Source organism: Paramisgurnus dabryanus, chromosome 7 (assembly GCF_030506205.2).
Source record: "Paramisgurnus dabryanus chromosome 7, PD_genome_1.1, whole genome shotgun sequence".
NCBI lineage: Eukaryota > Metazoa > Chordata > Actinopteri > Cypriniformes > Cobitidae > Paramisgurnus > Paramisgurnus dabryanus.
The window spans coordinates 17,033,636-17,046,364 of NC_133343.1; the positions used below are offsets into that span (position 1 = coordinate 17,033,636).

Consider the following 12,729-nt stretch of genomic DNA (forward strand, 5'->3'; position numbering starts at 1 on the left):
TTTAAATAATTTTAATTTTGGGTGAACAATCCCTTTAAAGTGCTCTATTTTCACACACTAGTTTTGTACATAATATACCAAAAATTCTTCTTTAGTACTTAAAGCTCCACTGTGTACTTTTTTGAGTTAATTCTTAGCAAAAACCCATGTTTTCTTTCAAAAGTATGTGCTCATTTATGTGTAATTACTTCCACCCACTAATCAAAGTATTCTTGCAAGTGTAGAATCTGCTATTTAAAATACATACGGTCGAGTCGCTCGACTGGCTGAATCCATGTTGTGCTCAGTTCACAGCTCACCCCTTGCTTTCGAAATGCATAGAGAAGCTACGGTAGCCACCACCAGACAAACATGTCATGATTGGAGACAACGTAATAAAAAGTTTGTCCGTTAAGACTGTAGAAACATGGTGGCACAAAATGGCGACTTCCATGGAGGGGGACCCTCAGTGTATGTAGATAAAAACGTCTCATTCTAAAGTAATAAAAACATAACGGTTCATTATGAAAGGTCTTTATACACCCCTGATAATATACTGTAGTTTTGTATATTATTTTGCATTTCTGTCAAGAGATCCTTCTAAAAATTACACACTGCACCTTTAATGTAGGCCAGAGTTCACGTCACCAAAAGCAGCAGATAAAAGCTGCATTTTATTGATCATAAGCTCATTTTTAAAATAAGCGATAGGAAAGAGCGACAGCAGCACTGATAGCCTAATATCATTGCATTTCTTTACTATTCATGAATATGATTGTGTGTTGAGCGTCTACGACAAGACTGTTCAATTAGTGTGTCATGGCCCAGATAGCAATTGACATCTGGCCCAGATGTGGCCCACATCTCCCACATTCATCTGGCTCACATACCGCGTGGAATGACGGCGATGACTCAACCTGAGTGCGCTGCCAGAAGTCAGCCATAACCGTGCCAGATATGGGCCACATTTCAGAAATGGCATGGGCCACATCAGGCCCAGATGTCAGTCACTCCACTGCCATCTGGGCCAGATGTGACCCATGCCATTTCTGAAATGTGGCCCATATCCGTCCCAGTTATGGCTGACTTCTGGCAACCGCACTCAGGTTGAGTCATTGCTGTCATTCCATGCAGTAGCGTCTTCTAAGCTGTGGCACACATCTACTCTTACTATATGCTAATTAACCTATAGTTAAGAAAAAACTAAAACTCATATAGTCAAAATTTCTTTATTAAACATTTAAAAAATCCAATACAGATAATATTTATAAATAAACATAATTATATTTGTCAAACATGTTAGTTAAATTAATATGTTATATAGTAAGATATACTGGAACCCATAGATGCATGTGCGTTGCCACAGTTACACACCTGGCCAAACTTAAAGGGTTATTTCATCCAAAATGAAAATTATGTAATTAATGACCCTCATGTCATTCCAAACCCGTAACACCTCCGTTCATCTTCGGAAACAGTTTAAGATGTTTTAGATATGTGTATACACGATCAAATATATACTGTACATCATCAAAGTAGTCCATGTGATATCAGTGGGTCAGTTAGAATGTGTTGAAGCATCGAAAATAAATTTTGGTCCAAAAATAACAGAAATTATGACTTTATTCAGCATCGTCTTCTCTTCCAGGTCTGTTGTGAACCTCGTGCACAACACTGGAGTGACGCTGCTGACATGTTATCTTGTTTGCCCAAGCTTTTTCTTGTTCCCAAGCTTTTTTTACAGTCTGAGGGAGACGCACGCTATAAACAAAACAATCTTCACAAACATGTCTGAGGATAACACGTCAGCAGCGTCACTGTGCACGCTGTTTTTATTACCTTTCTGGAAATGGGCAGTATACCGTACAAACATTTTCAAAGATCTGTAGCTAAAATTGTAAAGCTTAATTTTACCCAGTAACATTAGATCAATGTAATGGTTGAAATGCTTTAGCTATGATTTGATCTAAGGCTATTTACTGGTTATTTATTTTGTTTGTTATCAGAAAAAAAACTGCTCCAGAGATACTCGGTTGTTATTGAATCTATGTGGAGGTCTACCCGAAGTTAAGTTTGGGCCATGAAAGTGATTTATGTTGTTGCCACTGAAACCATCTATATCAACACACAAACGTACAACTACCATCTCCTTACATACAAAACTCTGATATAATACTCAACATTTCTTAATAAACTTATAAAACTCACAATAGGGATAGTTCACTAATTAAAATTAAAACTGTAATTTTGCTCACCCAAAGGTTGTTCCAAACCTGTATAATTTATAACAGTCAGTAACTGAACAAATACATTTGATAGAGTTTGAAACATCTTGATGGTAAGTAAATGAGTTTCCATTTTTGGGTGAGCTATGCCTTTAAATCTTCTCTTTTGCCCAACGACCTTCATCTCTGTCTGTGGCAAGCTGCAACCATGTCTTAACCCAGTGCTCAATCTCTTGGTCTCAAGCAGATAGTTGCTGTTAATCTGTTTCTTCTGACTGCAGCTACGATGACAAATGTAAACAGTGAGGTAGAGAATAAGTATAAAAAAATCTAACATTTATAGGGTATACACATATTAGCTGACACCAAACATGAATAAATAACATTAGTTATTGTCAAAAAGACTTACCAATAATCAGTTTTTAGTGGTATAGTTTTCAGTGGTGTCCTGTAATGCCGCATTCTCATTGATAGCCTGTCAGACTAACTGGAGAGGTAGGTAGTTTGTGAGCAGGAAGTTCAAAATTCTTCAAAACACTGTCTTTAACTGTGGTGCCTCCTCTCAAGAATAAATTGTTTTGAAATCTGTAAAATTTAATGAAAAATGAAGAAACGAGTCAAATCTCATTTTTGAGAGGAATATAGACAAACTGTGGGGGTAAAACTGATAGAGTTCCTTTGAAATACTTGGACTACTTGCACAGAGCTTTTGTGACACAGTTCTGTTTTAAAATTAAAGGGGAGCGCAGGGCAAAGCCTAATGCTTTTTGTTTTTCTCAATAATTCAAAACATACATACATAGGCCTACATATATCCTATATATTAATTACATCTTAAAGGTAAGATAACCTCACAGTTGTTTTAAATCTCAAAATGTAAGATGTTTTATAAGTAAAGTTGATTGTTTCAAATGTGACATGTATTGTGTATTCAGAAATGTATACTTTTTTCAGCAAATTTGATGGTTTACTTCCAAGATTTATTTAGTAATGATGAGGAATTTCATACTCATATAATGATAGTTAAGTGTAACTGGCTTAATTCAGTAATATATTATAAAAGTATTTGTGATTATAATAATAGCTAACTAGCTAAATTAATGTAAAATTACTAAAGTTACCGGCCCGTCATACTAGTCATTTGCTCTCAAAGTTTAGGTATACTTCACTTTCAGAGTGGGAAAGTAAAGTAACTGCATTTAGAGGCAGACAGCGCTAATTCTGTAATCTCAGTTTCACTTTTGCGTGCTCAGGGCTTTCCACACATTCACTATATTATTTAATGATATATAAATAGCATAGATTTTTTTTACACATTTTCTAAGGGTGTACCTACATTATATGAACCCTGTATGAAATGTAAAACTTTAGCTGTCACTGTAAAACACTCTGATATGTGCAGATGAGTGGGGGAGTGGGGACAATCGTTCGGTCTGTTTAAGTATGATAAGTAAGTGCACCCTAATATAACTTTGTGCTCGTCTGAAAGAAGATGATCATATGTATTAACATGGATTAAATCATGCAGAAATTTTCATTATTCTGTGAACTATTATTCTATTATAATAGACTATTATTTTAACCCTGGAGAATCCACGGGTCAAATTTGGCCAATGTTAATCAATGTTAAGAGAAGGGTTCTTGGGTTCTCCAGGGTTAATTTTCTATTCATCCAAAAATCCTGAAAAACACTAAAACATGAAGCAACACAACTGTTGATAATCAGAAATGTTAATTGAGCAGCAAATCAGCGTATTAGAATGATCTCTGAAGAATATTGTGACACTGAAGACTGGAGTAATGATGCTAAAATTTCAACATTAATCACAAGAATAAATTACAGTTTACAATATATTCACATTATAAACAGCTTATTTACTTTGTGATAATGTTTCACAACATTTCTGTTTTTACTGTATTTTTGGTCAAATAAATAATCACAAGCTTAAACTTTTGAATAGCAATGTATAAGTTTGAGGTTTTACTTACTAGTCATATGGTTCAGAGATGTTTTCTGACAGGTCTGTTCCAACCCTACTGCTCGGCCATTAGCATGGACAAATCTACAAACATAACATTCAATCTGTCACAGAGAAAACAATATATAAAATACGCAGTGTAAGATTTACTTATTTACCATGTATACCAATGTATAATAATTTAAGAACTGAGATGTATACTATGATGCAACAGAAAAACCCGGATTTGTTTTGGATGCCTGAAGGTGAAATTATGTTTTGGTTATTTGAAAATGAAATTTTTTGTGTACCTTTGTTGAGAAGGCATGGACATTGAGACAAAAAACTTTGTATCCTGGGATTTGATGATTTAGTTGTGAGTATGTCAGGATGTTGTGTTGTTTTATATTGTTTGTGATATATATAGATGGCGGTCATCTTTCCAAATAATTGGATAGTGTCATATAAGCCCATGAGGGCTGGGCACCTAGGAGTGCATGACACTTAAATAAAATAAAATCAAAATCAAAATCATATTGCTCACACAATGCTACTCACGTTTAGATGTCAACATCTTAAAATAACTGTGATAAATGTGGAAAATTTGAAAAGCAGTTTTCTACACCTGTCTGCAACTCCCTTCAGAAAATGTTGAAATCTTGAGCTTCTCTTCTATTATAGAGGGTTTTTGTCACTCCTGAAATCAGAGAACAACATGTCTGTATTTGTATACGATAAAACATACGTACTAACGTTAGTAGCTTCAGCACTCCGTGCAATTTAACAAGGTTTAGACGTTACAGTACATCGCATATTTAGACTAAATAAATTTGCCTACTTCCAGTCATGCACTGACAACGTTAACAAAGACTTTGAAACCTCTCATCTATGTTTTCAAAAGCCCAAACGTTCATAAACAAGAGCAAAAGCTAACGCTTATAGACGGTTTCAGCAGTAACATACATACAGTAAAGAGGCTTTTGTGGAAAACACTTAACTTCCGTTAAACTCTGCTAAGCAAAAATAACAACAAAGTCCTAGCTTATAACAAGCAAATTAACAACACGTATATTACATTGGAAACAAAAAAAATATTTTCGACGAGTTATTTTTTCAAGAGATCAGTTTAGCAAGTAAACCAACAGAAACCGGAAGCACAGTTCCGACCGCATGTGCGGAAACATGTTGGGATGGTAACGAACTTTTCTCAAAGACACAAGCCATTTATATGAGGTAAATATATAACAAAAGCGTGTCAACAACAGGTTTTAGTATTATTTGTGTGATTTGATGGACTAAACTTACTTGAAAACAGCGAAGAAACCGCGGGAGACGGAGCTAGCTGTCCTCGTGCTCCTTCAGTTTCCATGGTAACTCCCTTCGTGATTTAAAGGGGCAGGACATGTTTCGCGTGCACAGCATAGCCATTGGCCTATTATATACATGGTAAAGCCTCACACCATTTACATGAATAAACATCTCTGGAATTAGAACAGTACATAACACTTTAAAATATCTTTAAATTGTTTATAAATCGTAAAAACTTATTTGGTTGTTCTGTGTACTATTCATCATTGCCCCATTGCAAAGTGACACATCTGCATGTGATAGTGGGACGATTTTGTATTGTTTTACACTTGTGTAGCACTTTCTATTTATTCTACAATTTGTTTTTTAATCTTTGCTTTTGTTAAAGATGTACTTTATCCTATTCTTAAAGGTCACATAACATTTTTCTGCTAAGCTATAAAAGGTTAAATAGTTCACCCAAAAATGAAAACTCTGTCATCATTTACTCACCCTCATGTTGTTACAAACCTGCATAAATGTCTTTGGATCCCATTCACTTCTATAGCAGGAATTGGAAAAGTAATACTATGGAAGTAAACGGGGTCCACGAACAGTTTGGTTAAACTTGAGTAGCCTACCTATCGAATAGTAGTGTGCATCCTTCAAATCTCAGAAGAGTCTTTTATATCAGATTTATAAAAGACAGATCAGTTGTTTACAAAAAAGAGGAGCTCCTGGAAATAACTGTTATTTTTACCCATTCTATCAAATTTTAAGCTACAAAGAGCAAAACTAGTTTTAACTTGTCTATAACTTGGCAAATGACCGTGGAATAAGTGGGATAATCAATGACTTGCTGTGCATTAAAGGATTTTAAATGGGGTTTGGGGTTCTTTGCCTCAGCGTTGTGCATTTACAAGTCTTTAATGCAGGGCAAGCAGTTAATTTACATGCAGCGGGTAAAATTTAACTCGTCACCATTTTTCCTCAGTTACCATATATTTCTAAAGGTGTTATTGACATTAAATTTTCACCAGATGTTGCACATAAATGTAAAATTTTTAGCTGACTAAAACAAGCTGTTCTGTTACAGGGCTCAACGCAAATAATTTTTTATACTGGCCCGGTCGGGCCAGTGGTTCAAATTTTTCACTTGCCCTGCCAAAATTTTCACTGGCCCCAATAAAAAATGTCAGTGTCACATATTTAAAAATAATAATTTAAAAGTCAAATATTGTATACATATAAAACAGATATGTTCCAATGAAAAAAAGGCTCCCAACTTTTCTGCTTTACCTGTAAACTGACAGCAAATTGTGCTAAATATTGCATAGTTTCTTTCATCGTGTTTTACCCAAGTAAATGTCTGCTTCAAAGATGCTAAATACATTGATGAAAATATATTTTAGTGACTGAGGGTGAAGCACTGGCCCGATCGGGCAAGTGACAATACTTTTTACTTGCCCGAACATCTCTCACACTTGCCCCGGGCCACAGGGCAGTCCTTTATGTTGAGCCCTGTGTTAATGGATTATCAAAAAATTGTCGCCTAGAATTCTTTGAGTTCTGTGCCAGAGTCCAAGAAGATCTGATAGACAAAGCTGTCTGATTATGATAAATATGGTTGAATTATTTGAGCCGAATATGAAGAAGCCTAGCCCTGTCAGATCTAGAAGAAAAATTACAATGGAAAAAATTCAGCTGCCTTCCTTTACATTTTAAAACCAATAAGCTAACCATGCAGCATATTACATATCTGGCCCATAAATAAGCCGAAACACACATAAAAACAGTCTGATGTCAACATAACCATAAACCAGTAATATCTGGCCCACACACAACAAAAAGCCATCACTCATCCTAAACCGATTTGTCACACAAGGGCCAGGACTGGCCCAAACACAACAAGCCACAACTCACACTAAAACCGGGTTGTCGCACTCAGCCGTATCTGGCCCACACACAACAATCCACAACTCAAACTACAATTGGCTTGTCGCACACGGGCCGTATCTGGCCCACACATAACAAGCCGCAACTCAAATTAAAACCCGGCTTGTTGCACACAGGCCGTAGCTGGCCCAGACATAACAAGCCGCAACTCAAATTAAAACCGGCTTGTCGCACATGGGCCGTATCTGGCCCACACACAACAAGCCACAACTCACACTAAAAACGGCTTGATGTGTGTGGGCCAGATATGGCCCATATGGCCTTTGACGCCACCGGAACTGAGCCATATGTGACATAGTTGGCCCAGATGAGGCCCGGTAGTGCATGCTATCTGGGGGGGGCCAGAGTTATATCAGTGATGATGACTACATATACATTTAAACATACTCATGTTGTATTTTGAAACTGCATAACAATTGTAAGATAACGTTACCCGAGTAAGCTTTATTCTACATTTAAAGGGGTAAATAAGAGCCATATCACACTCATTGAGAATTTAATTTATTTACTCACTTAAGTACACATAACCAAAAGTTTATAATATGGAACATAACATTGTTTAATGCAGTTTTGTCAATGCAATTATTTCACGACCTCTATTTAAACTACAACCGCCATCTTAATAACTGGCAAACATTAAGCTAGCTTCTAATAAGAGAAATTATACTTTTAGATTTCGTCAGGGCAGTTAAATCAGGTGTATGTTTGTCAGCGCGATAGGCATACAGTGGTGCAGGTGCTGGGCTGTGAGCGATAGGCGATTAACTGTAAATCGTTTAAATTGCCCTCTTGTGTGAGAACGATGACTCACATAATATTTGAGCCTTTGTCTGCTTTGAACTTCGGAGAAACGCCAGCTAGTTCACAAAAATCGTTTCCTTTATTAAGACGTCTAATGTCATTGTGGATAAGCAAGTCATAATTGAGCCGACATATCAGACAACAACTGTCGGAAAAGGAGTTGTTATTGTAAGCTGGAAATACAATAAATAAAGTTAAAACAGCCATAGAGTCTGTGGTCTCTTAACTCGCCACTGTCAGTCTTCGCATCTTGACGCGGCAAAGACTGCAGTCAAGCCAGCCGCCACTCCGAAAAAGACGGTCAAACTAGCCCCCCGTTTTTTTTCTGTGTGCACATAAATGAGACATTACGGTAAATGCACGAGAGGAATGATTTCAAAATAAAAGTTTCTCACTAAATCTGCTGATATTTCTGTTGCATTATGTGTCTGTTATAAGGCATTGCTAGGGTATTATGGTTGGTTGCTAGGCTGTTTCTCTTGCATTCTGTGTGGTTGCTAGGGTTCTAAAAGTGGTTGCTAGACTGTTTCTGTTGCATTCTGTTTGGTTGTTAGGCTGTTTATGTTGCATAATGTGTCTGTTTTAAGTAATTGATAGTAGGGCTGTCACTTTTGAGAAAAATCTAATTCGAACGGATTTCGAATATCATGCAATGTATCCGAATATATTCGAATATCTAGGCGCCGCCCCCCACGCGCATCAAAAACCCACCGTAATGGAGATTCAATCACAAAATTATTAACAGTGACAGTCATACACAGGGTTGTCTGGATTACTTTTTACTTAATGTTTTAAACAGCAGGTTATCAACTTATGAATAACAAACTTATATATATAAAAAAATGATTCAGAACAGTTACAAACAATAACGTGACAACTTAAATAGGAGCAGGAGTATATGCAGACGCAAACGGAATTCGCGCCCACAGATTTCGGCAGAAAACTCCGCGGAATTTCGCGGATTTAATGCCCATCATTGACAAGCACACATATCCCACGCTTGAGCGTGTTTGTGACCAGAACTGTCATTGACAACAAGCACACTTATACAAAGCCTATCCCGCGTGTTTGTGAGCCATCATTCACAAGTACATTAACCCTGCGCGTGCTGTTTGCTTGCCCGTTTTCAATTATAGAGAGCACAAACCCTTTGATACTTGAGATGAAATTAAACTTATAGATGAGTTAATCAGATCTCACTTGACTCTGTCGTCTATGTGACGCGCGACAGTCAGCACATGATCATTTAAAATCCGTTTACAAGACAAATGCTGTTGTTGTTTAATATAAAGTTTACATTGCGTTGTAAAAATGATGAAATTATCTTCATACATGCTAATTTCATAATGCGAACGTAGTAACACAAGGTATTCTGCTATAATATTTAACACTATAAACAATATGTCATTTTATATACAAACTATAATTCTATCTTGACATGCACATGAGGTTGATTTTAGTCCCATTTGATTCCCTCTCGTGGGCACAGTTGCTGTCGTCGGTCTCACTCTCAGCCTCCTTCCTATTACGAGGTGTTACTGTAAAAAATGCGCTACACATGGCATTTAAAAAAACGGATGGTTTATTTATAGTTCGAATACGGATATTTCACGTCATGTTCGAATGCATATTCGAATATCGAATAAAAAGTGACAGCCCTAATTGATAGGGTATTATGGGTGGTTGCTAGGCTGTTTCTCTTGCATTCTGTGTGGTTGCTAGGGTTCTATAAGTGGTTGCTAGGCTGTTTCTGTTGCATTCTGTTTGGTTGTTAGGCTGTTTATGTTGCATTATGTGTCTGTTTTAAGTAATTGCTAGGGTATTATGGGTGGTTGCTAGGCTGTTTCTCTTGCATTCTGTGTGGTTGCTAGGGTTCTATAAATGGTTGCTAGGCTGTTTCTGTTGCATTATGTGTCTGTTTTAAGTAATTGCTAGGGTATTATGGGTGGTTGCTAGGCTGTTTCTCTTGCATTCTGTGTGGTTGCTAGGGTTCTATAAGTGGTTGCTAGGCTGTTTCTGTTGCATTCTGTTTGATTGTTAGGCTGTTTATGTTGCATTATGTGTCTGTTTTAAGTAATTGCTAGGGTATTATGGGTGGTTGCTAGGCTGTTTCTCTTGCATTCTGTGTGGTTGCTAGGGTTCTATAAGTGGTTGCTAGGCTGTTTCTGTTGCATTCTGTTTGGTTGTTTGGCTGTTTATGTTGCATTATGTGTCTGTTTTAAGTAATTGCTAGGGTATTATGGGTGGTTGCCAGGCTGTTTCTCTTGCATTCTGTGTGGTTGCTAGGGTTCTATAAATGGTTGCTAGGCTGTTTCTGTTGCATTATGTGTCTGTTTTAAGTAATTGCTAGGGTATTATGGGTGGTTGCTTGGCTGTTTCTCTTGCATTCTGTGTGGTTGCTAGGGTTCTATAAGTGGTTGCTAGGCTGTTTCTGTTGCATTCTGTTTGGATGCTAGGCTGTTTCTGTTGCATTCTGTTTGGTTGCTAGGCTGATTCTGTTGCATTCTGTGTCTGTTTAAAGTCATTGCTAGGGTATTATGAGTGGTTGCGAGGCGGTCTCTCTTGCATTCTGTGTGGTTGCTAGGCTGTTACTAGGGTTGTATGCGTTGTTGCTAGGTTGTTTTTGTTGCATTCTGGTTACTTGCTATGGTATTGCTAGGGCTTTTTAAGTGGTTGCTAGGGTATAGCTTTGGTTTTGTATGCAATTGCTAGACTGTTGCTAGGGTATATGGGTGGTTGCTAGTCTGTTTCTCTTGCATTCTGTGTCTGTTTAAATCGTTGCTAGGGTAATATTGGTGGCTGCTAGGCTGTTTATCTTGCATTCTGTGTGGTTGCTAGGCTGTTACTAGGGTTTTATGCGTGGTTGCTAGGTTGTTTTTGTTGCATTCTGGTTGCTTGCTATGCTATTGCTAGGGCTTTTAAAGTGGTTGCTAGGGTATATCTTTGGTTTTCTATGTGATTGCTAGACTGTTGCTAGGGTATATGGGTGGATGCTAGGCTGTTTCTGTTGCATTCTGTTTGGTTGCTAGGCTGTTTCTGTTGCATTCTGTGTCTGTTTTAAGTCATTGCTAGGGTATTATGGGTGGTTGCTAGGCTATTTCTATTGCATTATGTGTGGTTGCTACGCTGTTACTAAGGTTTTTTAAATGTTAGCTATGGTATAGCTTTGGTTTTCTCTGTGATTGCTAGACTGTTGCTAAGCTATATGGGTGGTTGCTAGGTTGTTGTTCTGGCATTCTTTGTGGTTGCTAGGGAATTATGGCGGTTGCTAGGCTGTTGCTCTGGGGTTATGTGTGGTTGCTAAGTTGTTGTTGTGGAATTCTGGTTGGTTGCTATGCTATTGCTCTTGTTTTCTGGGTAATTGCTAGACTGTTGATAGGGTTTTATTGGTTATTGCTAGGCTGTTGTTGAGATATTATGGTGGATGACTATGAAGTTGCTAGCATATTAAGGGTGGTTGTTAGGCTGTTGCTGTGACATTCTATGTGATTGCTGGGCTGTTGCTAGGCTACGGTATTTAAATTGGTTGCTAGGATATTGTTATATTTTCTTGGTGATTGCGAAGTTGACCTTTGCTAGGGTATTTTAGATGGTTTATAAAATTGCTAGGCTGTTCAGGGTAGTTAACACAGAACTGTTATGCGTATAATAGAGAGTCAGTGAGTGAATGATAGGTAGTTGCTACAGCATTATGGATGGCTGTTAGTGTTACTAGTTGCTGGGTTTTTCAGGGGATTGACAGAGCATTGCTATATAGTTGATAGGGTATTTAAATGAGAAGGTTCTAAAATATCCAACACATGCTGTATTTTTATATATTTAGTTAAATGTTAAAGGAACTACCTGTTTCCAAAGAATCATTCCATCTCTGAAAGATGGTACACCATCTCAGGTTGTCACTCATGCAGTATCATCACAGTCTGATATGCTGTTTTTAAAATAGAGACCTCTAAGATGTCCTATACACTCTGTATTTTCTATACATTTAGTTAGATATTAAAAGAAAACTACCTGTTTGCACAGAATGATTTTACCTCAGAGTGACAGTATAACATCCGAGGGTGTCACTTACACCGTATCAGGCCAATCTGATATGGAGTTTGTAAAATATAGCTCTCCAAAATAACCCAAATACACGTTTATTTTTATAAGATCAAATAGGTGCTTAAAGGAAACTACCTGTTTGCACAGAATGATTTTACCCCAGAGTGACAGTATACCATCTGAGGGTGTCACTTACACCGTATCAGGCCAATCTGATATGCACTTTGTAAAATATAGATCTCCAAAATAACCCAAATACACGTTTATTTTTATAAGATCAAATAGGTGCTTAAAGGAAACTACCTGTTTGCACAGAATGATTTTACCTCAGAGTGACAGTATACCATCGGAGGGTGTCACTTACACCGTATCAGGCCAATCTGATATGGAGTTTGTAAAATATAGCTCTCCAAAATAACCCAAATACACGTTTATTTTTATAAGATCAAATAGGTGCTTAAAGGAAACTACCTGTTTGC

General features: G+C 37.3%; 1 protein-coding gene and 2 long non-coding RNA genes across 3 annotated transcripts in view; 1 reads left to right on the top strand and 2 right to left on the bottom strand.

Annotated features, from left to right (window-relative positions):
• Positions 1 to 12,729, top strand: part of farp2 (FERM, RhoGEF and pleckstrin domain protein 2) — an 870,640-nt gene that overhangs the window by 418,179 nt on the left and 439,732 nt on the right.
• LOC135748478 (uncharacterized) overlaps positions 1 to 12,729 on the bottom strand; it is a 43,332-nt gene that overhangs the window by 18,487 nt on the left and 12,116 nt on the right. The gene's annotated exons all lie outside the window — the stretch shown is intronic.
• Positions 1,067 to 5,623, bottom strand: LOC135751918 (uncharacterized). Its single transcript, XR_010533066.2, has 5 exons — positions 5,468 to 5,623; positions 4,721 to 4,859; positions 4,194 to 4,267; positions 2,614 to 2,789; positions 1,067 to 2,485 (listed from the first exon to the last, which is right to left on the bottom strand). It is a non-coding gene; the product is annotated as an uncharacterized lncRNA (long non-coding RNA).